The sequence below is a fragment of the Carassius auratus genome, linkage group LG28B (assembly GCF_003368295.1).
Source record: "Carassius auratus strain Wakin linkage group LG28B, ASM336829v1, whole genome shotgun sequence".
Classification (NCBI taxonomy): domain Eukaryota; kingdom Metazoa; phylum Chordata; class Actinopteri; order Cypriniformes; family Cyprinidae; genus Carassius; species Carassius auratus.
This window is the reverse complement of record NC_039293.1, coordinates 2684998-2710369: the sequence shown is the minus strand read 5'-3', so window position 1 is coordinate 2710369 and position 25372 is coordinate 2684998. Positions and strand designations below refer to the sequence as shown.

Sequence of the window (25372 nt, the reverse complement as noted above, 5' to 3'; positions counted from 1 at the left end):
TTCTCAGTGACCTTCAGCTCTCATTCTCTGACTGTCATAACCAGATACATTGTACAATAATGTGCTAAATTTGAATAGAAACACAATCATACACCTAGAGGCCTGGGATGAGTCTTTATATAGGTCAGTGTCTATAATGACTGCCTTTGGATAACACATTATCAGTTCACAGTGTTCCTGGTTCCAGCATGATGATGGTGTGTGTGTGTGTGTGTGTGTGTGTGAGAAGACCAGCCGCTTCAACAGGTGCCGTGGCATTCCAGAGGCACACTTTCACATCCACTGTCGTGTGATTTCATCTAGATGTCATTTGATTAATTTATTTTTTTAGGTAGTGTGGCAGGATTACGGAACAGTGGATATTTTTATACCATGTTTTATATCGTCCTTCATCAGCATCAAATTCAAGCAACTTGACTCTGATTAGTCTGTGCTTTTACAGACTTATACAAGCTCTTGCAGAGTATAATTAAGAAGATAAATTATATTATCGGTCAAATGCATTTTAATGTAGATATGTTAGTAAAACTATTTATTTATATTAGTTAATGTTGAAAGTTTTAGATATAATGCTATGTTCAACATGAAATGGTACTTGTTTAATATTTTGCATTTATCATTTATTTATTTTTTATTTTATTTTATTTATTTTATTTTGCACTGAGTGTATTCTGAACCCTGCAACATTTCACTGAAGGATTCGGGCATTTGTGTTTGAAAAACATTGCATCAGTATCTTTTGATTTTCTGTCATCTCTCGATGTAAAACACAGAAATATGAAACAGTCTCCCATACGCATACTGCAATAAACACAATCTACACGCTGAGCTGAGATGAAAGATGGTTGTGCACAGATTTATGTGGAGTTACTGTGATGTAAAAAGAGGCGATCACTGAAAGGAGCTATTAGAAAATGATTTCCATGACTGATTATGCTAAACAGTCTCTGCCACTATAACTAGATGTGTCCAAAGTCACAATTGCACAATGTGCTAGGCACCTAAACAGTCTTATTTTGAACCATGATTAGCTAATCTCAAAGCAGTTTTGTATCCAGTTTTGCATTTTGAAGACCGGACCACAGCATGGAGATATCAGTAAAGAAATCTGAACTAAACGCAATTCATGGAAAGGCTTTTGATCCTGATTCTGTGGAAATGGCACAAGCTTTGGCCTATAAGCAGAAACCAAGATTAACTAATGTACAATACTGAGCCAAAAGTACACTCTAAAAAACGCTGGGTTGTTTTTTCAACCCAACTGCTGGGTTGAGGCCATTGGATAGGACTTTGGGATGTTTTAACCCAAGTTTGGGTTGAAAATAACTCTCTTTTTTTAACCCAGCGGGGTGGGTTGAGGACGCGGACGTGAAGGAGAGCACGCACGTCACGTCAAAATCGTACGTCTCCAGTGCGAGCAGCCGCCATTTTCTCAGCGTGAAAGAAGCGAGAAGCGAGTGAAAGACTATGGTAAGTAACGTTAAATATTCAAAATGTAAAGTTATCTTTTATTGTTTACCCGGTTGTATGAAAGGCGGAAACAAAGGAGCTTAACGTTATATATATATATATATAAAAAAACGGACGCGGTTTTCGCCTCGGACACGGAGGGCTTAACTGCCTCATGTAACGTTACTGAACGGAGGATATACTTTTAATATAACGTCTGTGAATGTATTTTGTCATATTTACATAAGATTTTACATTATCTGTACTTTTTGAGGCGTTAACAGACGGTTATGGTCACGGTTACGCTCATGTGAATTTGTCTTTTTTTTTCGCGGTTAAACTGAATGTATGTTTGTCTCCTAAAGGAAACGGCATTGTGTAGTAAAGACTAGCATAATTATTTTGAGGCTGTTGAAGTGGTAACTGTTAAAAGTATGTTTTACATGTAATATTTCAGACTTGTCCAGCTCCTGTCTTCATTGTCCTGGCGCTGAGAGTTAAAGACACAGAAGCTGTTTGTGTGAGGAGTCACAGACCTGTGTGAGGATGAGGAGGAGGTGTTCTTCTGAAGAGAGGGACAGACGGTTTAAGGAGAGTAAACTTCAGAATAACATCAAGTTATCTTTATTTTTACTAAGACTAAAATAATGTTGTTTTTTTAGATGTTGCAATCCAGAGACAAGATAACTTCATTCTTTTGAGACTGATGTAAGTTAAATTATTATTACTTTTTTTTTTTTTTTTTGAAAATTAATGTTTCTGTTGTGTCCTGCCTGTTAACTTCACATTTTGATGCAAAAACAGTGTGATTTTATATATGTATGTATGTATATGTTAATATTTTATTGAAACCATTGATGTCCCTCTTTGCAGAACTCAAACTAACTGGAGTTAAGGACACACAAGTCTGCTTGTGTGAGGAGGTGGTTTTCTCAGCTTCTTCTGAAGAGAGGGAAAGATCGTTTAAGGCAAGTAAACTTCATAATTTCATGTTATCAGTTGTTGTTGTGTTTTACTAAGAGTAAAATAGTATTTGTTTTTGTAGATGTTAAAAGCAAGAGACATGGGAGAGCATCATTCCTTTGAGATTTTATGTAAGTTATTTTTAGAAAATAATTTTTTCTGTTGTCTCCTGCCGGTTTACTTCACATTTTGATGCAACAACAGTGTGGTTACGTGCTCATTTCATTAAGACCATTGATGTCTGTGTTTTTTATTGCATAACTCAAACCAACTTTGGAGTTGTCTGATTTGGAGAGTCATTATTCTTGGTCTTCGCTCTTAGAGGTAAAGTTCACACAAAAAATCATTTACTTGCCCTCAAGTCATTCCAAACCTATAAGACTTTTGTCTGTCTTTACAACATAAATTAATATATTTTTAGTTTTCTCATAATATTTGTTAATCCATTTATAGTTTAGATAATCAGTATTTTCAAGCTTCATAAATATAGAGTTATTGTAGAAGTAAATTCTGATATTTATATATGAATACATCTTAAATTATATGATAGCAAACATGTATGTTCAAAATAAAATACTGGTCTCCCAGATCAGCAATGGAGGACACAAAAAGGGAATATTAAATATATTCATACGTTTTCCAAAAAATTAGCAGATTTTGTATGAGTCTGGAAAAACATGGGGAGAGTAAATTATGAACATTTTAATTATTTGTTGAACTAATGGTTTGAAGAGCAGCCCTCCATGTACGTGAATATTGTGAGGTATGTGAATGTCATGTCTGTTTTAATGTTTCAGTAAAGAAGCTTTCTGAAAGCTATATTTATTCAAACAATATCGCATGTCCTCACACTAGTGCTGCCATTATAGACTTCATGAGAGCTGTGATAGACAGACATTAAACAACCACACAAAGTGTTGAAACTTTAACACCGATTATTTACCTATCCTTACGGATGTGAATACACCTCTACCTGAAAATGGATAGTTGAATTAAATGTTTAATTTTTTCAAATGTGTTTCTCTTAGGCCACTGATGAAGAGCAGGCAGTGACTGGGATGAATCCTGGTCAGAGAGGAGAATCTTCTTTCCCCTAAACTGATGCAGCGGTGGTTTTAAAGGAGGACGCTGCCCTGGATGATGTAGAAGATGTCACATGCTGTGCTGATGGGGCTTCTTCATGACTACATCAGTTATGCTAAAGAGATCATGAAAATTGACCGTGATGCATGATCTGTATTCATGGACTATGAAACAAACTGTAAGTGTATAATTTGTAAAAAAAAAAAAAAAAAATGTTAAATGCTTTTTCTGTGTTGTTTAGTTGAAGAGTTTACACTCTTTCATTCATACACCTGCTCACATTCTTACACACACTCACACACACGTCTGTTAAATGTTATAATATCAGAGTTAATGTTGTGATTTATTTGTGTACTGTCATGCCAGAATAGTTGGTAAAGAACCTAACTAATTGTAAATTTATTGTATAAGTGTTTTCGTATATTTTTATACAATATATACAATTGAACAAAGTCCAATTTGATCTTAAGTTATATTCATCAAATGTTCTATGCTTTATTTATGAACTCTGTAGCTGTTAATGCCATCCTTTTCTGCATTTCTTCTAACATGTTACTTTTTGACTTTTCTCTTGTTTTTAATAAATATTTTCCTTTTGATAATTATTATTTGTGTGTAAAAAGTGATATTTAAAATGAACAACATTTGTAGGTTTAATGGCTAGCTCAATTTGGGTTAATTTTAACATAGAAATGCATTGTTTCCCCACATGGCTGCACTCTGCGAGTTTATTTTCTGCCAGCAGGAGGTGCTAAGAGCGGGAGAGGTAGGTTTCTCCGGTAACGGCTGCAGAGCGGCGGTGAGCTCACAAACGCTGCCTTATCAAGCACATGCGAAATGATATCGAACATTTTCTAAATACAGTAGTTTTCCTTCTGAAATACAGTGATAAAAAACACCCGCTCTGGTTTTTGAAACCCTGCAATATAGTCATTTTAAACCATAAAAAAGGCAACCCAGCAGGCTGGGTTAAATATGATAACCCAACTGGTTGGGTTAAAATAACCCAGCGCTGGGTTCGTCCCTTTTTGACCCAGCGCTGGGTTGTCAAAATAACCCAAATTGGGTTGTTTTCAACCCAGCAGTTTTTAGAGTGTAAAGGATTTATGTGTCTGGGTTCCTAGACAGTCCAACACGCTTTCACTGATTCAGACACGGCTGTTCTTTGCTTGTTATTGAATTATGGCCCGTTCACATAAAATCATAACCCGTATCATCATTTCTCATTCCTAGACTAACTTTTATCCTTAATTCGCATCCCAAATTAAGGTGTGAAATTTCTGTCTGCTAGCTAGATCCAAAAAGCATCTTTGTATATCAATGGCCACTTTATTTTAGGATATTAGATGAAAGTTACTTTTCTGTGACAATTTTTTATATATATATAAAAGTATAGAATAATAGGCCCTAATGCTTTTTTCAATTTAAAATGGTTCCTCTGAGGGCTTAAAGCCATTTTGACCACCTAAGAAAAAAAAATAATGCCTTGTTGTTGGTAATAATCAAATCATGATAAACGAAGAGACATAAGACAGAAGTCTAAATTCTGTAATTAATGTAAATTAGGATTATGAGAAATGTAATTAATATGGGTATGAAATGTCAAATTCATAATAAAAAATGAAAATATGCTGGTTAGGTATGTTTTGATGCTGGGATGCTGCTTTAAACTGGTCCTTATTTAGATTTAAAAGAAATCGAATTATTGTGACATATATGATAGATCGTTGCTTTTAATGTACAATAAAATGAACGTGAATAAATAACGTTTACACATAAAAAACGCAGTGGCAGGCAATCGTTCAATAGGCGTTTGATGACATGACTGATCAGCTCAGCACGTGATCTTTAGAAGGCTAATTGACAGAGGCCTGACTGATTTAACAGCTATACAAATACTATTTGCTTTAAGGCTGTCAGGTCAAGTAAATTCGGTGGAGGAGGATGAAAACAGGGCAGGATTGACAGGTGAGTGAGATGGATTCACATGTCGGATGTTTTCAGCTAATCTAGATCTGCATTTAAAAAAAACAAAAACAAAGAGAGCCCTCTAGTTCTGCCCAAATATAAATGTCTCGACAAATCCTGAACACATTTCTACCAAAATGTTTTTAAACTGAATGCATTTCAAAATGTATTATGTTTTCTAATATAATAATGATTAGTAGTAGTAAAGGAAATATTCTAAATGGAATCATCAGCAGGATTCTAACTGTTACGAAAAGCTTTGAAATCAAGGAATTTCAGAAGCGTGAGTAGAGATCTCCGTATTCAAAACAAATATGCTATAGGCTACTTTGCTCTGAAGTGTCTCTTTTGACTAGAAATGTCATGCATCTTCATAATTGGTGTGACTCTTTCTGTAGTTGCGTCATTACGTCAGTTGGTGGCGTCAAGTGACTGTCTTTGAGACAAAGTGCTGGCTCTGTCAGCAGTAATAACGGTCAGTTCAGTTCCATGTTTGTATTTATTTGAAATGGGGAAAAGTCGTACAGTTTTATTGGTAAAAAATAACAAAAAATGCTATTGCTTTGTACATATCTAAAGCAGTGTTTCTCGAAGCAGTCCCTAGGACCCCCTCAATACATAACTTGTATGTCCCTTCATTGAACACACCCAGTTCAAGTCTTGTAGACTCTACTGATAAGCTGATGAGTTGAATCAGGTGTGTTAAATAAGGGAGACAAACCGAGTGCAGTGCAGTGGTTGGGGATCCCAGGACGGGTTTCCTCCTATGAGTGGAGGTTTGGGCTAAGCAGACTGGAAAAAAAAAAAAAAAATTTGGCCACTAGATGGCAAAAAAAACAAAGCCTTTAGAGAACATGGACATGTGGATATTTACTGCTTTGGTATTGAAATAATGTCTTCTCCTCAGTACCGTTGGTTCATGTTGGTGGAGTTATTAACTTTTTATAGCAGAGGTGAAGGTTTTCAAACATAATAATTTCAAACCGTCCAAGATAAAGAGAGAGATCCGCTCTGCATTCCCTCATGTTCAGTGTGTCTGGGTGGAAAAGACTGACTCACTTTCTGGCAGATCTGTGGGGTTTTCAGTCCAGGCCCTGCGCCAGACAAGACAAGAGCAGGTCCTGAGTCAGTGCAGCGTCCCTGGCCCAGACGGACCCGAGTGGGCCGCAGCGTGGGAGCGGACGGGGATATGGAGCACCCCGTGATTAACCAGACCCAGCGGCCTGACAGTTTTACGGTCTACACTGAAAGTGAGCGATGTGACAAAACTAGTATGATGAAATCGAGCTTTAGTGTTTCTTTGATTACCATGTTCTGGTTTTATTGTGCAACATTGTTCACTGTCAGTGTAGATGGGAAGTTACAATCTAAACGGATCATTTTGACTGGCTTACATTTCAATAACCGCAATCTAAACTTTGGGTTTAACAAAATATGTAAATAATCAGAGGATGTAACCACATCCCCATACAGTTTAAGAGTTTGCAATTTTAATAATTTTGAAAGAAGCATTTACTTCTCACAAAGGCTGCATTTATTTTTATCGGAAAATATTAATATATTAAGATGTAACTTTATTTCTGTGATGGCAAAACGTCATTAATCCGTTCTTCAGTGTCGCGTGGTCCTTCATAAATTATCCCAGTATGCTTATTTACTGTTCATAATAGCTTTTTTTAATGTATTCTTTCTAGATGTAGGTTCATTTCTTTAAATCTTACTGACCGCAGACTTTTAAACAGTATTGCATTGTGGGTTTTTGTAGGGCCAAAGTAATAAATCAAAAAACCGAAAGTACTGGTTGAATTTAATATGAATATTAAGGACATCTGCTCCTGTGTCCATGGTATTTGTGACTATTCAGAATCGCCTAACTGATCTATCCTTTCCACAATTATCATTTGCACACAAACATAATTTCACTCTATTGTAATCCATATTTGATTTTGTTAGCTCTTTACTGGAATTGGCTGGTTACAGCCTTAAGAAAACAGCCATATATATATATATAAAACAAACATTTCAAGGTAAATGAGTTTTATCATGGTGATAAAGGATTTTTAATATTGACTTAAGTGGTTTACATACCGACCGGTTTCATAGGAAGTCAATAATCTCGTAGTGAGTCATGACTGTTCCTGTAATCTATGTTTGTTTGCTTTTCTTACCTGTCGCATACTTTCTATTTTGAGAGACACATTGCCTTCTCGCAAGGAAGCTCGACTCGACACGAGCACATGAATGTGTTAATAAAGGCTGTGTACGTGCAAGCACAGAGTCAGACACGCATCTACTCGAGCTGTTACGTGTAAACGCACCCACATTTATCATCACATTCTTTTGTCCAGCATCATTTAACAGGAACTCACACACAGACAAAACTGATGCAATGAGAGTCAAGCAGAATGTGTTCAAGAGAAAGAGCTGAATCACAGGATGAGTCTCAGGAAAATAATTCCCATGCAAAGCACATCCTTGTTCCACACACACACACACACATGTGCACTTATGCTGACCGTATCACAATCAGAAGGCCTAAAAAAAGAAAATCTTGTATTCATTCAAACATATGCAAGCCTAATCCATACACAAACTTAATAAAATGCTCAACCAACACACACACACAAAAGATGAAACTCTCACTGGGGTGATACCTTTTCAAAAGGCACTTTTGTGTACACTATGTACTAATATGTGCTTTTGAAGCACTAATATGTAGCTTTAAGGTACTAATCTATACTGTTTGGGGTAAATAAAGTTACAAAGATGTACGTTTTAGCTTCAGTGACAGCTTTGTACGAGTGTATAATATTCTCTCTCTCCGTCTTCTTGCTTGTGTGTCAGTGTTGTATACGTGCCGTGGCCCGCTTACCAAAGTTTGCTGACCCCTGTGAAGAAATGTATTGGCTGTGATACAAATGTTGCTGCAATCAGATCAGCTTTTCAGCTAATATCAACAACTGTAGTTCTGATGAAAACCAAATACATAATACCAAGAAAAAATCATAGAGTTCAGTATTTCTTATAAGCTGGAATTGACGCACTTGTCAGCCGTGAGGAAGATGGATGGGACAAATTACAGGCAAAACTAAACCCTGCAGCAAGGAAGTTGAAAATGAGAAGACGGCCCATCTTTCAACATGACGACACGCCACCAAATCAACTATTCAGCGGCTGAAAGACAGGATGATAAATGTCCTCTATCACTCCTAAAATCCTGTAAATCTGTGGAGTGATGAAACGAGGGTCAGCTAGTAATCTCTACGCTCGCTTAAAATTTCCCCTCATGATGTATGTGCAAAATAAGCGAAGTATGAAAATCTCTGCGATTTACCAGATACATTGCGAAATTCAGACAAAGGATGCTTTTAAAAGTAGTAATGAAAGAATTCAGCAAGAAAAGGTTCTGTCACAGCTACTTGCCCTTAAACACGTTCTCATTGTTGAAAAGTACCATTTGAAAACCCACTTAACCCAATCTTAAAGATTGTTGATGTACTGAATTCAGTATGAATTTGTGATGACAGAAGGTGAATCATTCCAATTTATTTTTAGCTGCCTTATGATTTCCTAATAATAAGCGATTTCTAAACTGGCTAAATGTGTTTTGCCTTACTTTTCATTTTGGCGTTTAAAAAAAACATTTATTTGCATTGATTTGACTTTTCTCTGTAGCCTTCTAGCAAAACATTTTGGGTAATTTAGAAATCCTGGCCAGGACAGGTCCGGGCTGAAGGGGATGTATGTTCACCCTGACGTAACAACATATGTGGACATGTAAAAGCATGTGCAAAGAAAACAATTCGTAGACGAAACAGGCGAATGTCATTGAATGAGTCATCGAATCATTCTTTGAAAGTCGCTGAATTATTCCAGAAACTCGCCACTAAGTCTTCCTCATTGCCACGTATACACCATGTCTTTGTCTGGAATTCATTTCATTGATGGAGCAAAACGTGCAAAAAAGTATCGGGCAATATTGCGTTGAAAGTGTAAGTTCCTCAATATAAAAGCAGTATCACAAGCCGTTGCTGCTGGTTCTGACATGATGATTTTTAAGTGCAAAATGAAATGTAGTTTGAGAAATATTCCTTAATTTGAAATGTCTTCATTAGGATAAATGACAGATTATTGTTGCAAATTGTAAATTCTGACATCACCTACATTACCTTTTCCCAAATGAATCTGACATTTAATTGTAATTTTTAATAGAATTGGACATTTTACTAAATATTTTGACTAACTTGACTATAATTATAGATTTCTGGCACCATTTATCACATTTACCATGTTTACCAATGACTCCCCCCTCCCCCCCCCCCACAAAAAAATGCACCTAGAGTGATTTTGTTCTATTATTTTTTTGACCCACCCAGTTCATCTTTATATGTAATTTCATAATTATTTCTATTGTCTGGTATAAAATGCAAAAAAAAAAAGAGGAATTAGGCTACTTAACCAGTTGCTGCTGGTTGTTTTTCATGTCTGCAGGTTTAAGTGACCCCAGTTACGTGATATTTAGTCCTTAAAATGCTAATTTCACCACGAGAACCCTGCCAAAAAACAACAACAAAACACAGTTTTTTTTCTTTCCACTTCTATCCTTAGCATTCTCTTATTTGGATAATGGCTTAATGTGTTTTCCATGCTTGTGTGTGTGTGTGTGTGTGTGTGTGTGTGTGGAGGAGCTCCTTCAGGATGAGTCATTGGTTTACCCTGGCCGCTCTCGTTCACACACACTTGCTAGCAGCACATGGCCTGAAGACAGCACACACTCTCCCTTCACGTGGTGGCTCTTCATTGTCTCCCTCTCTCTCTTTTTTTTCTTTTCATCAGCACACCTTACTCTTGCTCTGCTTTTCAATTAACTTTATCAGTGTTTTCGCCATCATAACCTAGTTTCTCGGCTGATAACGTGAGTTACCTGCAGGGATTTAGCTGACCTTCTTGTATCAACAATCTGATTTCAAACAAATCCGAACTCTGTTATCCCTGCTTGATTTGCCTTCAACTTGTAGATGCATTTGAATGGGTGCACAATGCATATTCATTCACAATTCATTTGACATCAATCATGTTCAAGTGTTGTACAGTATTTTTAGCTGAAGGTGTGTAGTTTACGCTGTGTTTGATTATGTAGGTCACGGTCGAAACATCATGCAGCTACTTGTCTTGTCGGCGAAGATTTGTGTAACCTAACCAAACAGTCTCGTTCCTCTGCTAACCACATGATCAGAATAAAATGCTACATTTGGTCCCAGTGATTGTTTCCATACACAGAACGAAAATACATGGAGTCTCCCTTGTGGGATGATGCAGTCTCTCTAATTTGCATCCACCAAATGAGTCACATCTCCTGGCGCTCATGTCTGGTCTGGACAGACATAAAACAATTGGGAAAATATCACCTTTATTTAGCATTTTCCAGATTTCCATCTCCTTTCTTTCTTTTAATCCTCAGTGGAGATTAATGTGTCTAACACTCAGAAAATCTACTTTTGCTGCTTGGGAAATTTCATTCATTAAAATGAGCACAATTCTTGAAAATGTTGTTTAAAGTTTAGTTGCATTGTTTCCAATTTAATCCTTATAATAAGGTCATGTTTGATCATGTTGCTGTAATGTATTAACTAACAATGAGCAATGCATTTTTTGTAGTATTAATCTTTAATAATCATATGAAATAAGATGAATAAATATTATTTTAGTTGACATTAATTCAAATACAACTGCTTATGTTCATGTTAGCTCGCATTCATTAAATAATGTGAAAAATTATTACAAATTTAAAGGAAATGTAAAATTTGTTTGATATAACCAGATGTATGGAAATACAGCAGGGCTCCAGAATAATTATTTTTACTAGGAGCACAAGCCGAAAATTTAGGGGCACACTTTAAATGATACTGCATTGCAATCATTCACATATGTTCCCCATTTTAACAGTATTACTGACAAATGCTCATACAAATTAAAATGTGCAGTATTTTTTTTTTTAATGACATATCCCTCTGAAATTACAAAGAAATACTTAAAATAATTTAATTAAATACAAAATCACATGCACACATATATGTACAGTATGTGATTAAAATTACTATTGTTTTGCATTAATAAGTGCCGTTACTAATAATATTACATGTTTATTTCATGTTTACATTTGACAGTAAAGCACTAAGCTTGAGTTAGGAAGCTTACAAAATTGATTTTATTAACAACAGTAACAAGTAATCAAATTTGTATGTGGAAATTATATATATTCTTATTAAATGTACCTTTATTCTTCTATACATGGTCTGGAACTGACCAACAACTTCAGTGATTACGAGTGATTTAATTGCAAATCGAAGAAAAGTTTTTCAGAGCACTTGAGCCAAACTGACCAAATCTGATTTCGTGAAGATTTGATGTTTTATAATAGTGATTTTATAATTGTTATTTTATCATTTCAAAATATAAAGGAAAAAGTATGAGTAATTTATGAGAGAAATACCTCTTCTGCTATTTACAGGTTATAGCCTAATGGTGATTTGTTATACTTTTAAAATTTTTACATAAATGTTTGTTCACCGCAGTATATTTTGGTCATCCCATTAAAATAATATTCAAATTGTATTATTTGGAGCTTTACATAATATATATATATATATATATATATATATATTCATATATATATATATATATATATATATATAGACGTTTTGTGCATATTTTTTAGTCTGCTAGCATTAGTCTATGATGTTAATTTAATTTAGGTCTCTGCATTAAGGTTTTTTTTTTTATTTCCTATATGCCAGAAAAAAGCTATCAATGTTTAATAAATCTATTTATGTATGTATGTATGTTGCGTGGTGCATGTATGCAGGTAACCAGAGTTTGAATGCTTGTTTCTCATTTTCATTGTATCTTGTAAGCAAAACTAAATGAAGTCTGCAACAACACTTCAATTCAAAATGGACTAATTTATCTGCATGGAAAGCCCATTTAACATTATTGTAGCCTTACATTTTTTAATTCCACAGCCATGAATGATGTGGCATATGATAATCATATATCCACACACAGACAAGTTTCCTATTGCTCAAGAACAGTTGATGCATTCCTGCTTCCCAACCACCATCCCAACACAATCTGCTCCTCTATTCCCTCTGCCCCTCCCTGCGGTGCCCTTGGCTGTATTTAAGGCCATCAGGTCTTTACATAACCTCTCTGGCCTCGGACAAGGTGTTACAGTAACACGTTTCTCCCCTGGTGCATGTGAACTCGCTGTCACATGGGGCTGGCCTAAGCCGTGTCCCTCCCTCAGGTGTTTGTATAAGGGCGGAGGAAGTTGTTCGATCTGTAAATGAGGGCTGACCTGAAACCTGACTCCTCCATCTGATGGACGAGCCGGACGGAAGCCATTAATTTAACCTCAAGCTCAAAGTCTTTCCCTGTCCCTGTCTGCTCTCTGGAGTGAAACGAGGTTACAGGGTTTCTTACCGTGAGGTTGTTTGACTTTGTGGACCGTTGAACAAACCCTTGTAAAAAAAAAAAAAAAAAAAAAAAAGTAGTACTTATAATGGAAATTAGATAGTTTGAAGGAACATACTTAAGCACACACTGCAATGTTATTGGACTCTTAATTGCATGTTATTTACAATTAAATTAAATGTATTTGAAATTCGTATTAAATGTGACTTCTAAAGTGCTTTTTTGACCATGGTTGAAGTTTACTCTTGAATATACTAACAAGTATGTACTGTATGGTAAACTAAAATATACTTTAAATTTCTTTTGAAATGTGTATGTGATGCATTTTAACAAGTTGCTATTAAGTACATTTTAAATGTTAACTTCAGATGTAGATGTAGTATCAAATAACTCACTACAGTTAAAATAATGAAGTACTTTACATGTGCTTCAGTATGTTAGTAAATGAATAAAAAAAATATATTTTAAATTTACTTTTTGTTGTAAAGTGCACTTTTAAAAACTGCACTTAAGTGTGTTAAGAAAAAGTCACAAAAGTCGGCTCTTAAAATACACTTAAGTTAGTTTTTATTTAATTAATATTACATTATGGCTTGACATTAACTTTTTGTGGCTAGTCACTCAGCATTTTCACTGGCAGTTTTCTTTTTGGGAAACTATTGTTCCATGTATTCACAGGGTATCTGCAGGATTTTCAATAAAAAAAAAAAGATTGAAAAAAATTAATTGAAAATCAAAGTCAAATTTAAACCTTTTCAGAGCTGCACAAATAAGATCGATACCATTTGAGTGGGGTACAGCAAGAGTCTATGTCTCTAATTTATCAAACTCTAAAATTACTTTTTACAATTCAGTTTACAAAGATGTACTGTACATTTCAGATGCAAAAAAAAAATGCTAATTCATTCTCTGCCAGCAGGAGGCGCTTTTGAAACAGCAGAAATAAAGGGGTTTCCCATAACAACTGTACACAAAGCAGCACTGTGCTCATAAACACTACTTTAATCAGGCAGCACAGAGAAGATCGATTAAAAATTTAATCAAAACTTTTCTAAAGACATTATGTTCCCTTCAGAGATACGCTGATATAAAAACACCCATGCTGTGATGCAACATTTTGACTTTCAAATGTGCAATAGTCAATCGTTCAATAAAATCGAAAACTTCTGAAGTTTAATCGTCACATTAAGCAATATCGTGATTCTTGTCTGTCTTGTTCCAAAATTCAAGAACTCTTAAAAAATGTAATGAAGACTTTTCTTGAACCATTTGAGGCATTATACAGAAATAAGATTTGCAGTACCCGACAAGTGCATATTTAATACAATCCAGCACACTTCTTTTTCACAAGAGAATACATAAGCAAAAGCAGCAGCTTAATATGCTTAAAATATAGGGGAAGTGATTTTTGGTTTTGTAATGGTTCCTCATCCTTGTTTGGTAGGTTTTTTTTTTTTTTTCAACTGGGGCATGTTTGTTTACTAGAGTTTGTTACAAGCCATGTTTACACTTCGATTAACATCTAGACATCAGCATTGTTTTGTTCTTTGTTAGCAACAGTTAATCCAACACAATCTTGCCGTGTGTACACGTGAACTCTTTACATGTGTGCTAGATGTGATTCACCTGAGACAGACATACTATGGTAAACGATGAGATAATGTTTAGTGTATTTCCCCTCATTCTTCTGTCTCAAAGTCACGTGTGCCTCGCTAGCACAATGCCACACTTGGCTTATTTCCTCCTGACCTCACCTGAGCGTTTATGGCTTACAGAAACAGTTTAACCTGTGCCTCTCTGCACCCTTTTTCCAGTGTTGCTTTTGTGAAATCTAGTTACGGCTTTGAGTTGAATCATTAACAAATCAAAGCCTGGGTGCGGCCCTGAGAGGAAAGCAGGTCAGCAGGTACACGTGAGAGGAAAAACTATTCCACCTGCGAGAAAACCGTGTTCCTTGGCCCTCTTCCTTGTAAACAAACACGCAGTGCCAAACGCTTCCCGATTCTTTGAAATTAAATATGTGAAATATAAGAGCGTCACTTAGGACAGCTTGTACGATTCACAATACCCACGTTTTCTTTGTTGTGGTACTTCATATTTTGTTGTTGTATATTTTCTCAAAGTTTTGAGGAATATTTCCCTGGTTTTCATTACAACATTGCCACATTTAACAAAAATAAACCAATAAAATCTCATCATCTCTTATTTAAAAGTACATATTCAGGTTTGGAGGGAAGTAATGTATTTATTTGTTTTAATATTTAGAAATATTAGTCGTTTTATTATACGCATTTGTCGTTTTTATTAGTTGTTTTTTTTAAGAATTCTATTTACGTTATTTTATTTCAGTTTTCGTTTCAGTACTTTTTGTTCCTTTAATTTTTGCTCCAGTTAAAGTTTTTGATCTAATATTAAAATTTTATTTTAATTTATCTTTACAAACATGATTTTGACCTATCTATCTATCGTATACAAGTTTAGAGGGAAGTAATTTGTTTAATATTTTGGCATGTGTTTTATTTTAATATAATTTTTTTTTTTTTTTTTTTTTTTTTAGAACTTTTGGTTTGGTGCAATTTTTGAATATAGTAAAGGTTTCCCTCTGATATTTATTTATTTCAGTTCATAGTTGCAGCTGTTGATTAAGTTGAATTGTTATTGATTGTGTTGCTTCACATCAACAATGCTAACTTGAATTATACAAGTGGTGTTGTGTATTGCAGTCTGTTTTGGATCCCAGAGACATCAAGTGAAATTCTAGAGTGTGTTTTTCAAGTGTCTTTGATGTGAAACAGATGAGACATGCAGATATGGAAGGATTTGGGCAGCTCTAATGATGTTCTAAGAATCGGTCTACTCAGGAATGTATGAATTAGACCGAGCGATGTTCTTAGAAAATGTAATGGAACTCGTTCTTACAGGAAAAACATCTCGGGCTCACGTGGCTCTTCAGAAATGCTTGTTATTTACCCTTTCACCTATAGAGGAAGTTCCACTTGTTTAATCTGCTGCCCGAGCCTTTCATCGCTTTCTGTTTAAAAGCAGGTGCTGCCTCAAGTTGGAGTCCTTTTATGCTAAGCTAGCATTCTGCAGTGATTGACCTTTGACTCTTATGAAATTTCATCATGCAGGTCTTAACGCTAGCATTAACCCTCAGTGACAGATGTAGAAGTAATACATGCCAGGAGAGAATATGAGAAGTATATGATCTGTACTGTAAACAGCTGTTCTGTTTGTTTTAATATTTAAATATAGAGAACAGGAATTTCAGCTGGACTTTAGTACGAGGGAGAGTTATTCGTCGAGAGCTGCACAAGCCAGACTAAAATGTTGCAAGATCACAGAGCTGTCAGGTTTCACTCAGCCTTAAATCTTTTCTCGATGTGCTCCATTGCCCTCTTCTTTCCCAAATCTCTTCAGGATATGAGTTGGAATCTGCAAAATGCAGGCAGTGATGAAAGAGACATTTCAAGAGCGTGAGAGAGATGCTCTATCGCCAGTCCTGCGGTGAACACAAGCATAGCTCAGAAACCTCAAACCACCCAGAGGTCCACCTTTGGCCAAATTACTTGCAGCATTAGCCAATAGGTTTCCCTGGAAGGGTCGTCAAACCTGAGCAGTATGTTTATGCAATGCATCTGTTTAAAAATATATAATAAAACACAGATTCATTTCAGATAGTGAAAAATGTTTTTTGGTTTTCCTGTACATACCTTTCAGTGTTTCATTTCAGTACAGGCCCATATGTGTGTTTTTTTTTTTGTTTTTTTTTTTTTTTTGTGGTCTAAATCGTTTCAACACACATTGATGCTTCCTGCATGTTTAAAATATCTCAATAGAGTTCAGAAGAGAGGGGCATGTGCGACGAAGGCACATGACTTACAAAACGAGGACAGTCAGACATGACCAGCTGGGCCTCTCCTAAAACGCCAGCTTTCACATTCCACCCAAAACACCGGAAAACCTCCACCCATCTCTCCTTCTGTGTCATGCATTTCTTTCTGTCTTTCACTCTTTCAAGAAACACAGCAGATATTTTTTCTTTAATGAAAGAGCATTAGTTTTGCAATTCAAGTTAACTAAGCTTCAGTGCGACCCATCCCTGCAAATATTATTACAATTTAATATTTTTTTCTTATAAATAAATAAATAATAATAATAAAAAATTAAAAAAAATTAAAAAAATAAATATATATATATATATATATATATATATATATATATATATATATATATATATATTTATTTTTTTAATTTTTTTAATTTATATATATATATATATATATATATATATATATATATATACTCAAAGCCCTATATACACCTATATTACTATTTCTTCATGTTTTTGAAAGAAGTTTTTTCTGCTCATCAAGCCGACATTTTTTTGATCAAAAAACAGAAAAAAACTGTAATATTGTGAAATATATATTGTGAAATATATATTTTTTTTTTCCACAATATTACAGGGCCAGTTACATATATATATATATATATAATATTTTACTTTTTATTCATCAAAGTATCCTAAAAAAGTATCACGTGTTCTGAAAAAATATTAAGCAGAAGAACTGTTTCCAACTTTGATAATGAATTATCATATTAGAATGATTTCTAAAGGATCATGTGATAATGATCCTAAAAAATCAGCTTTGCATGATGGAAATAAATTCTAATTTAAAGTATAATAAATTTAAAAACAATTATTTTAAATTGTAATAATATATCACAATATTACATTTTTTTCTGTATTTTTGATCAAATAAATGCCGGCTTGATGAGCAGAAGAAACTTCTTTCAAAAAAAAAAAAAAAAAAAAAAAAAAAAAAAAAAAAAAAAATATATATATATATATATATATATATATATATATATATATATATATATATATATATATATATATATATATATATATCAAAAATATGTACCATGGTTTCCACAAAAATATTAAGCAGTAAATATAGTATAACATTTATGTTGAATGAAAACTATTATAATGATGATAATGACTGACTGATCGAATCAGCATTTTAGAATGATTTATGAAGGATCATTTAAACACAAACTTTATTCCAAACTTTTGGCCTCCAGTATGCGTTTATTTTTTTTTTTTTAAAAAGGACAATGCATATTCATCAGCATTCAAATAAATGCAAATGTACCCAAGTCCCTTTGCCTGATGAATCCAAAATGTTTATTTTGATGTATTATCTTGCATCTTGAAATACATTTTGTAATACATTTTAGCCTTTGAAGATTTAATCATTTTGAGTGTAAAAAAAAAAAGGAGAAAAAGATTCAAGCTGCAGTGTTCACAGCATCAACATATTTTGGCTTGAAATAAATATTGGCGTACGAGAAGCAATTATCGCAGAGTCAACACTGTGCCGAGCAACCCTGATGACAAGGTAACAAGTGCTCGGGCTGCGCCAAACATTAGTTGTGTTTCACAGAAAAGCCTCTAGGATTCTCAGAAAAAAAGATTTCAGTTGACTGGAAACAAGCAGAGCTGGGATGAACGACAGAAAAAGATGACGGGACGCAGAGCGAATCGGGATACCCACGTCTGCTGCTGTTCTGGCCCCGCCCCTTTCTTTTGAGCTGCGCTGTGACTGGCTGCCCCCTCGTTGCCATGACGAGTGAGTTCACTCGAGGTTCTGTGTTAAGCGAGCGGTGGGAGGAGTTGACCTACATTCAGCTGAAGGGCCTGTAGACATCAAAACATCTAACGCCACGCTCACACAAACACTCGTGTATACAAAAGCTGCGACCCAGGCGGATTTTGGAGAGTCTAGTCAGGGATTTTTAAGTGAGGGCATCTTTCTAACAGCAATTTTGAATAGGACGGCACACCGCATATCTCTGTGAAGGGTCCTTCAAAGTGACCGTTACAGGAAGGTTGTGGACACCGAACAGTTTCCGGTCAAAACACCAAACAATCCCATGACGCTTTTCACAGGAACCGAGTGTCATTGCTGTTTACACTGCATAAAATAAGGATGCTATAAAGCTGTGAACTTCGCTCTAGTGTACACATGTAAACAAACAATGTTGTGGTATTGATAAAAATGTCCTTTACTGTCTTCTTGTGAAGTCTGTAAACTCAGAAATGAGTTCAGAACAACACCGTTTATGACTTCTGTTTCCTGAGCTATATTTGAGAGTCTGCTGTGAAGATGTATCACCTTTGCAGGGTTTATTTTTTTTCCTTGAAAAAAAAAAAAAAAAAAAAAAAAGAAAGAAAAAAAAAGTCAAATATCTGCTTAATGATCGAAAAGTCCAAACCACTTCAGGTGCATGTGCTAGAATTTTTTTTTATATATAATAATAATAATAAAAAAGAGAGCTCAGATTGTTTTTTTTTCTTGCCATTTAAATAATAGATTTTTTTTTTAAACAGTACTTTTAAAATTTTTAAATAAAAGTACAAAAAATGTACTAAAAAGAATTGTGCAATAACTATTGTTGTAAGGACTTTTTCAATTATAATCTTTTCTCAGAGAGAACACATACTTTTCAGTTCTTCAGATCTTATCAGTAAGGAAAAGTGACATCATTTCCTGTATCTTAGTTTTGGGAAATAATTCCTCCAATTTAGATTTATATTTATTCTTCCAAAGTAGATTTACAGACACATTATTAATATGAAAAAAAGTTAATTTTAAACATTTGAATAATTGAAATATTACAAAAAGAAGAGTTACAATATATACTGATTAAATGATTAAAATAAGTTTTGTGCTACAGTGTGTGTGTGTGTGTGTGTGTGTGTGTGTGTATACATATACACACACACTGTAGCACAAAACTTATTTTAATAATTATATATATTATGGCTTAGAATGTAGTCTGTCTGTCTCTGTCCTGCTTGAGCAGTCGTTCTGTGCTGTGTGGCACCTGTTGATATTTCAGAAAGTCATGATAAGACAGGAATGTTTCTTTACCAGCTGTTGTTCTGTGTGCAACGTGTGTAACGTGTACGTTTCCTCATTCACACAGAACGCTGCCGTTTATTGGTCAGTCTGCATGTGCCGCTCAAAAAATCTGAAATACTACAATGTTAGTCAGACTTGTACAACAGAGTATCAAGTTATAAAGGAGCAGATGAACACAAGTCATTAAGATCTCTGGCCAGCATCCACGCTTCCCCTGCCTCACATGGGCCATCTGACCTAAATTCAGGAGACACGTAGGAAAATGACAACAATAAAAACAGCTGGAGTGATATTTCTACGATGAACGCAGACTCACGTGGGCACAGAGCCAATTAGACAATTGAAAAACTGATTTCTGCTCCCTTATGAGATAGCATACATACAGTATACTGTATAAACACAGACGATCACACACTGATTGCTGAAAAGTCTGTGTGTGTGTGTTGTGCAGTCTGACTGAGCTGTTCACAGTTAATGTGTGTTGACTTACTACAGTAAATAAACTGAGCTAGAGCCATAAAAGTGTTGAATGGGAACAACAGCAAGGGTTTGATTCATTAGCTAAGCCATATTTAATGTAACTTTCAAGTACACCCTGAACATGCTTTACATTTACATTATGCAATTTTAAAGATTGACATGAAAGAGGAAACCCATTAAAGTTGAAACACAATAAGAAAGTGCCACAACTTCAAATGACTTAAAGTTTTTAACTTAATAAAAGCAATGCAAATGTTCTTTAAATTGCTTTTTTAATTGTTAAATAAACACTTGTTAAAATGAATGACCTTGCACTCAAAAACTAACTTCTAAATGAATATATCCATAGTCCTAGATTAATGTCAGAGTGGCGTTCGTGTCCACACATCACCGAGGATTATGGGTCAGCAGGGACACATGAAGGTGAAAAACAGAAGGTGGGGAATGTTTTTGGCTTCAGGAAGGAAATCGAGCAGGAGGAGATATAGTCCATGCTTTTGTTTTGAATTACATCCAAACACATAAAGCTCTTTCTTCTCTCATATTAACCTGTCCTCTCTCAATCTCATTCTCTCAGCAACATTGCCGTCTTTCTTTCTTTTTTTCTTTTTCAATCAGTGTATTTATACTTGCATAATGGAAGAAACTGTTCTTAGTATTAATAGCCCAGTTTCCAGGGAGAGGCAGATTATTTTGATGTGCATTGTGTTTAGACACTGACAGTCAAATGTCTGTATTTAATATGACAAATCTAGAACAGGATAAGTTTAACCAGCTTAACCAGTTTCTTTTTCATCTCACTAAAGCTATAATTAATATTACTTAAATCCATATCAAAATACTGGTTCTTACATGTTATAAGACCAAATAACATGCAAAAGTTTGATATCAGAGAAAAATATGTACGTTTCATGCTTTTTAGAGATATGAAAAAGTACCAGAAAAAGAAAATATCTTTTATATTAATGATAAATATATAAAATTATTTTATATATATATATATATATATATATATATATATATATATATATATATATATATATATGTGTGTGTGTGTGTATGTATGTATGTATGTATGTGAATTATATGTTGTTTATATTACGATATATCAAATAATACTGAAAAACGTGTATAATTTTAATGTATCATTTTAAGGGAAAAATAAGTTGATTTTAAATTTCATGACATCAACATATCTCACAAGACCATGTTTACCACTGTGTGGCATCCCCTCTTCTTTTTATAACAGTCTGCAAACGTCTGGGACTGAGGAGACAAGTTGATCAAGTTCAGGAATAGGAATGTTGTCGCATTCTTGTCTAATACAGGCTTCTAGTTGCTCAACTGTCTTAGGTCTTCTTTGTCGCATCTTCATCTTTATGATGCTCCAAATGTTTTCTATGGGTGAAAGATCTGGACTGCAGGCTGGCCACTTCATTACCTGGATCCTTCTTCTACGCAGCCATGATGATGTAATTGATGCAGTATGTGGTCTGGCATTGTCATGTTGGAAAATACAAGGTCTTCCCTGAAAGAGACGATGTCTGGATGGGAGCATATGTTGTTCTAGAACTTGGATATACCTTTCAGTATGGTTTTCCGGCCTTGAACCTTACGCACAGAGATTGTTCCAGATTCTCTGAATCTTTAGATGATATTATGCACTGTAGATGATGATGATAACTTCAATCTCTTTGCAATTTTTCTCTGAGAAACTCTGTTCTAATATTGCTCCACTATTTTTTGCCGCTGCATTGGGGGAATTGGTGATCCTCTGCCCATCTTGACTTCTGAGAGACACTGCCACTCTGAGAGGCTCTTTTTATACCCAATCATGTTGCCAATTGACCTAATAAGTTGCAAATTGGTCCTCCAGCTGTTAAGCTGTCCAGATGTGTGTGTGTGTGTGTGTGTGTGTGTGTATGTTATGTTATGTTATATTATATTATTGAGATATAAATAAAATATTGTTTCTTCAAAATACACAGATGCTTCTAAATGTCAACAGATATAACTGAACCTTGACCCTTTGGTCTCTGTGACACACATTCAAGGCATATCCTCCACTAATGATTAGACATAAATTATTAATGATCACCAGTTGTTAGTGACAGGCATTGTAAAATATGATTTTGGTCATGGTTTTGTAGTAAAACTGTCAGGTCAACAGTCAAACAGGTGAGATGTGTGTGTTTGTCTGTGTGGGTGGAGGACACACTGCAGCTGAAACGCTTTGTTTTCTGCTTTTTGTCCTAGTTACTTTTAAGGGTTTAGAAAACATACTGACTCCGAACATAAAGTACTGGAGTAATACCATTTTAATTTTGGACACTTGCATGGCCTCCGTTATACATGCACTTAAAAAATGCTTTCAGAGGTTGCTTGTAAATTTCATAATTACAAAGAAACAGCAAATAAAATGTAATTAAATGTGAAATTGTCAGGTAAAAATCATTTGTGTAAAATTTGCTCCAATAGTCTTCATTTTATTTACAACTTTAAAAATTAAACAGATGCATTGATACGCCTGTTAAACATCTTGTATGTGCATCAATGTAAGTATAGATATTAACATCAATATGGTAATTATTTCCAGTTAATCTGTGTACCACGGTATGTATGTCAAAATACTTTACAGTAGTACACTTATTACATTTATTTGTGGAGTGGAGAAAGTTGTTAACATGCATTGTGTGAAAACCTTTGCATTTTCACACATGAATAAGTGTTAACCAAATGCACACCATTTGCAAACATTTAAGCCTAACATTTGAATACATATACATTTACATGTATGCATTTTGCAGATGCTTTTATCCAGAGTAACTTGCACTGGATACAAGGTGCATGTTTTATCTGTTCTTGCTATCCGTCAAACCAGTGACTTTTGTGTTCCTAGCACAATACTCTACTGTATGAGTGACAAAATGCTTAAATATGCATTATTATTATTAGATGACTAAATAAATAAATTAGTCTTATTTGAAAATATCAATTATGTGCGCTACTGTTCTCTGTAAAATAAATTGGCTGAGGATTTACTATGAAACAATATTCAGTCAGAAATTATTACAAAGAAATGGCAAGTACACTGTAAAAAATGTTTTTGAAGTCATAAATAAAGATTACTTAATTTACATTACAAGACAATACTATTTCATTTATAGTCGTTCTACTTCAAACATTTTATTCATTGTTTCCATTTCTTGCCATTTTATTTTAGTGCTGTCAAATGATTAATTGCAATTAATCACATCCAAAGTAAGTTTTTGTTCACTGCTGTGTGTGTGCACTTGGACGGGTTAAATGCAGAGCACCAATTCTGAGCATGGGTTACCATACTTGGCAAATGTCACGACTTTAATATAATCTTTCTGTGTGAATAAGTATGCAGCTTGCATTACTAATTTAAAAATCATTTTATTTAAATGTTGGCTTTTGGTGTTTTCAGAGGGCACATGGTGTTTCTGCAGACTGTCCATGTGAAGGAAAGCCTGCAGTGGGCCAAAATCCAAATGCACAATATTTCCGTTGTGCAATGGCACAAACACATGCATCAGTGGCCTGATCTGTTGACCCAGTGCTCTCGGCTGTTCGGAATAAACCAGGTAACCTGAGAAGCCTGTTTTCTCTGAGCTTTCCTCTACAGGACAGGCCTCTCGCTCTCTCTTTTCTGTTTTTCTCCCGATACTTTCACTTCTATGTCTATCACCATCTCTCTTTCTCATTCCTCCCTCCCTTCACTCTGACCTACTTTTCAGCTGACCTGTTTACGCAAGCCTCCATGAGCTCAAAAAGGGGACAAAGGGGAAGCCGAATCCATAGGACTGTGTTACTGTTGGGACTGCTGTTGTTTGGGGATCATTAGCTCCACCACTGCCCCACCTTTCCACCGACACTGGAGCCATTGCACTGGCATTTCAAAGCTCACAAAACAGGTTATGACACTGGCTTCAAAAATAGAGGTTATTATTAATAGTGTTCATGTGAGGCGGCTGGCATTGGTTGCATTGGCCTATTTCACTCAGCACACTTTAGAGGCACGCATTTCTTTCATTCCCAGTATTAACCAGTTGGGTTAATATGGGTTAATAAATTGGGTTGATATTTATTAGCAATATATCTTCATATTTATCAACATGATACACTGCAATGTAAGCTTTTATAAAGCAACAAATAATGTGCTTGTGTTTTGACAACTAGCTACAATTCAGGGATTGGTTTTCATCTAAATCACTAAATCTTTTTAACCCATATTACAATATATACTTGCATATATGCTAGTTCTGTGACCGATATATTTTGTTTAACCTTTATATACAGACACTAGTACAATGTTCTATATTCTTGCCGCATTAAATCTCTGTTATAGACCGAGTGCTCTAGTTCTGCTGTGTTTGTAGTGTTGACCAGGTCAGGGTGTTTCTGATCAGACAGTCTGGTGTCTCAGGAGAGATCTAAATCCCCTCAGTCCAATCCCTCATTCTGTCCTGGTGTTTTCTCGCTCTCCCTCTGTGCCAGATTCATTTTGAATAGACTCTTATGTCAGCTCTGTGTTTGGGACCTGTCTGTCTGCTTCTGTGTCCTCACAAACAAATTGTGTAACATCCTCTTTGTTGAAATGTAATCTGAATGTAATCAGAACAAGGGCTTCGGTGTTATTAAAGTACAATGTATTCAAAGAACACAAGTCGATGAGACCTGTTCGATACGATGCTGCGGGCATTGTGCGTTTGTTTCATTCAGCTAAACTAAACCAGAACTCAACACTAGGATTTTTTCATTGTCCTATAGATATAGATACATAAAGAGATTGATATTTAAATAGATTGATAGATAGATTTAGATGCAAATTGATGTATTTCACACACACACACACACCTACGCACAGAATTTTCAGTAACATTGTTTGACGCGTCACATAAAACCAAACGTTTAAGTTTTCAAGCCATTGTAAGTGCTTAACAAACATAATGTATGTATAGTGCAATACAGCACTGGTGTTAAAGGGCAAGTGCAGC

General features: G+C 35.0%; 1 long non-coding RNA gene across 1 annotated transcript; it reads left to right on the top strand.

Annotated features, from left to right (window-relative positions):
- Positions 1-5016: 5016 nt before the first annotated feature.
- On the top strand, positions 5017-25012 carry LOC113067612 (uncharacterized). The gene is made up of 3 exons (XR_003279414.1): positions 5017-5463; positions 23803-23959; positions 24113-25012. It is a non-coding gene; the product is annotated as an uncharacterized LOC113067612 (long non-coding RNA).
- The last annotated feature ends 360 nt before the right edge of the window (positions 25013-25372 follow it).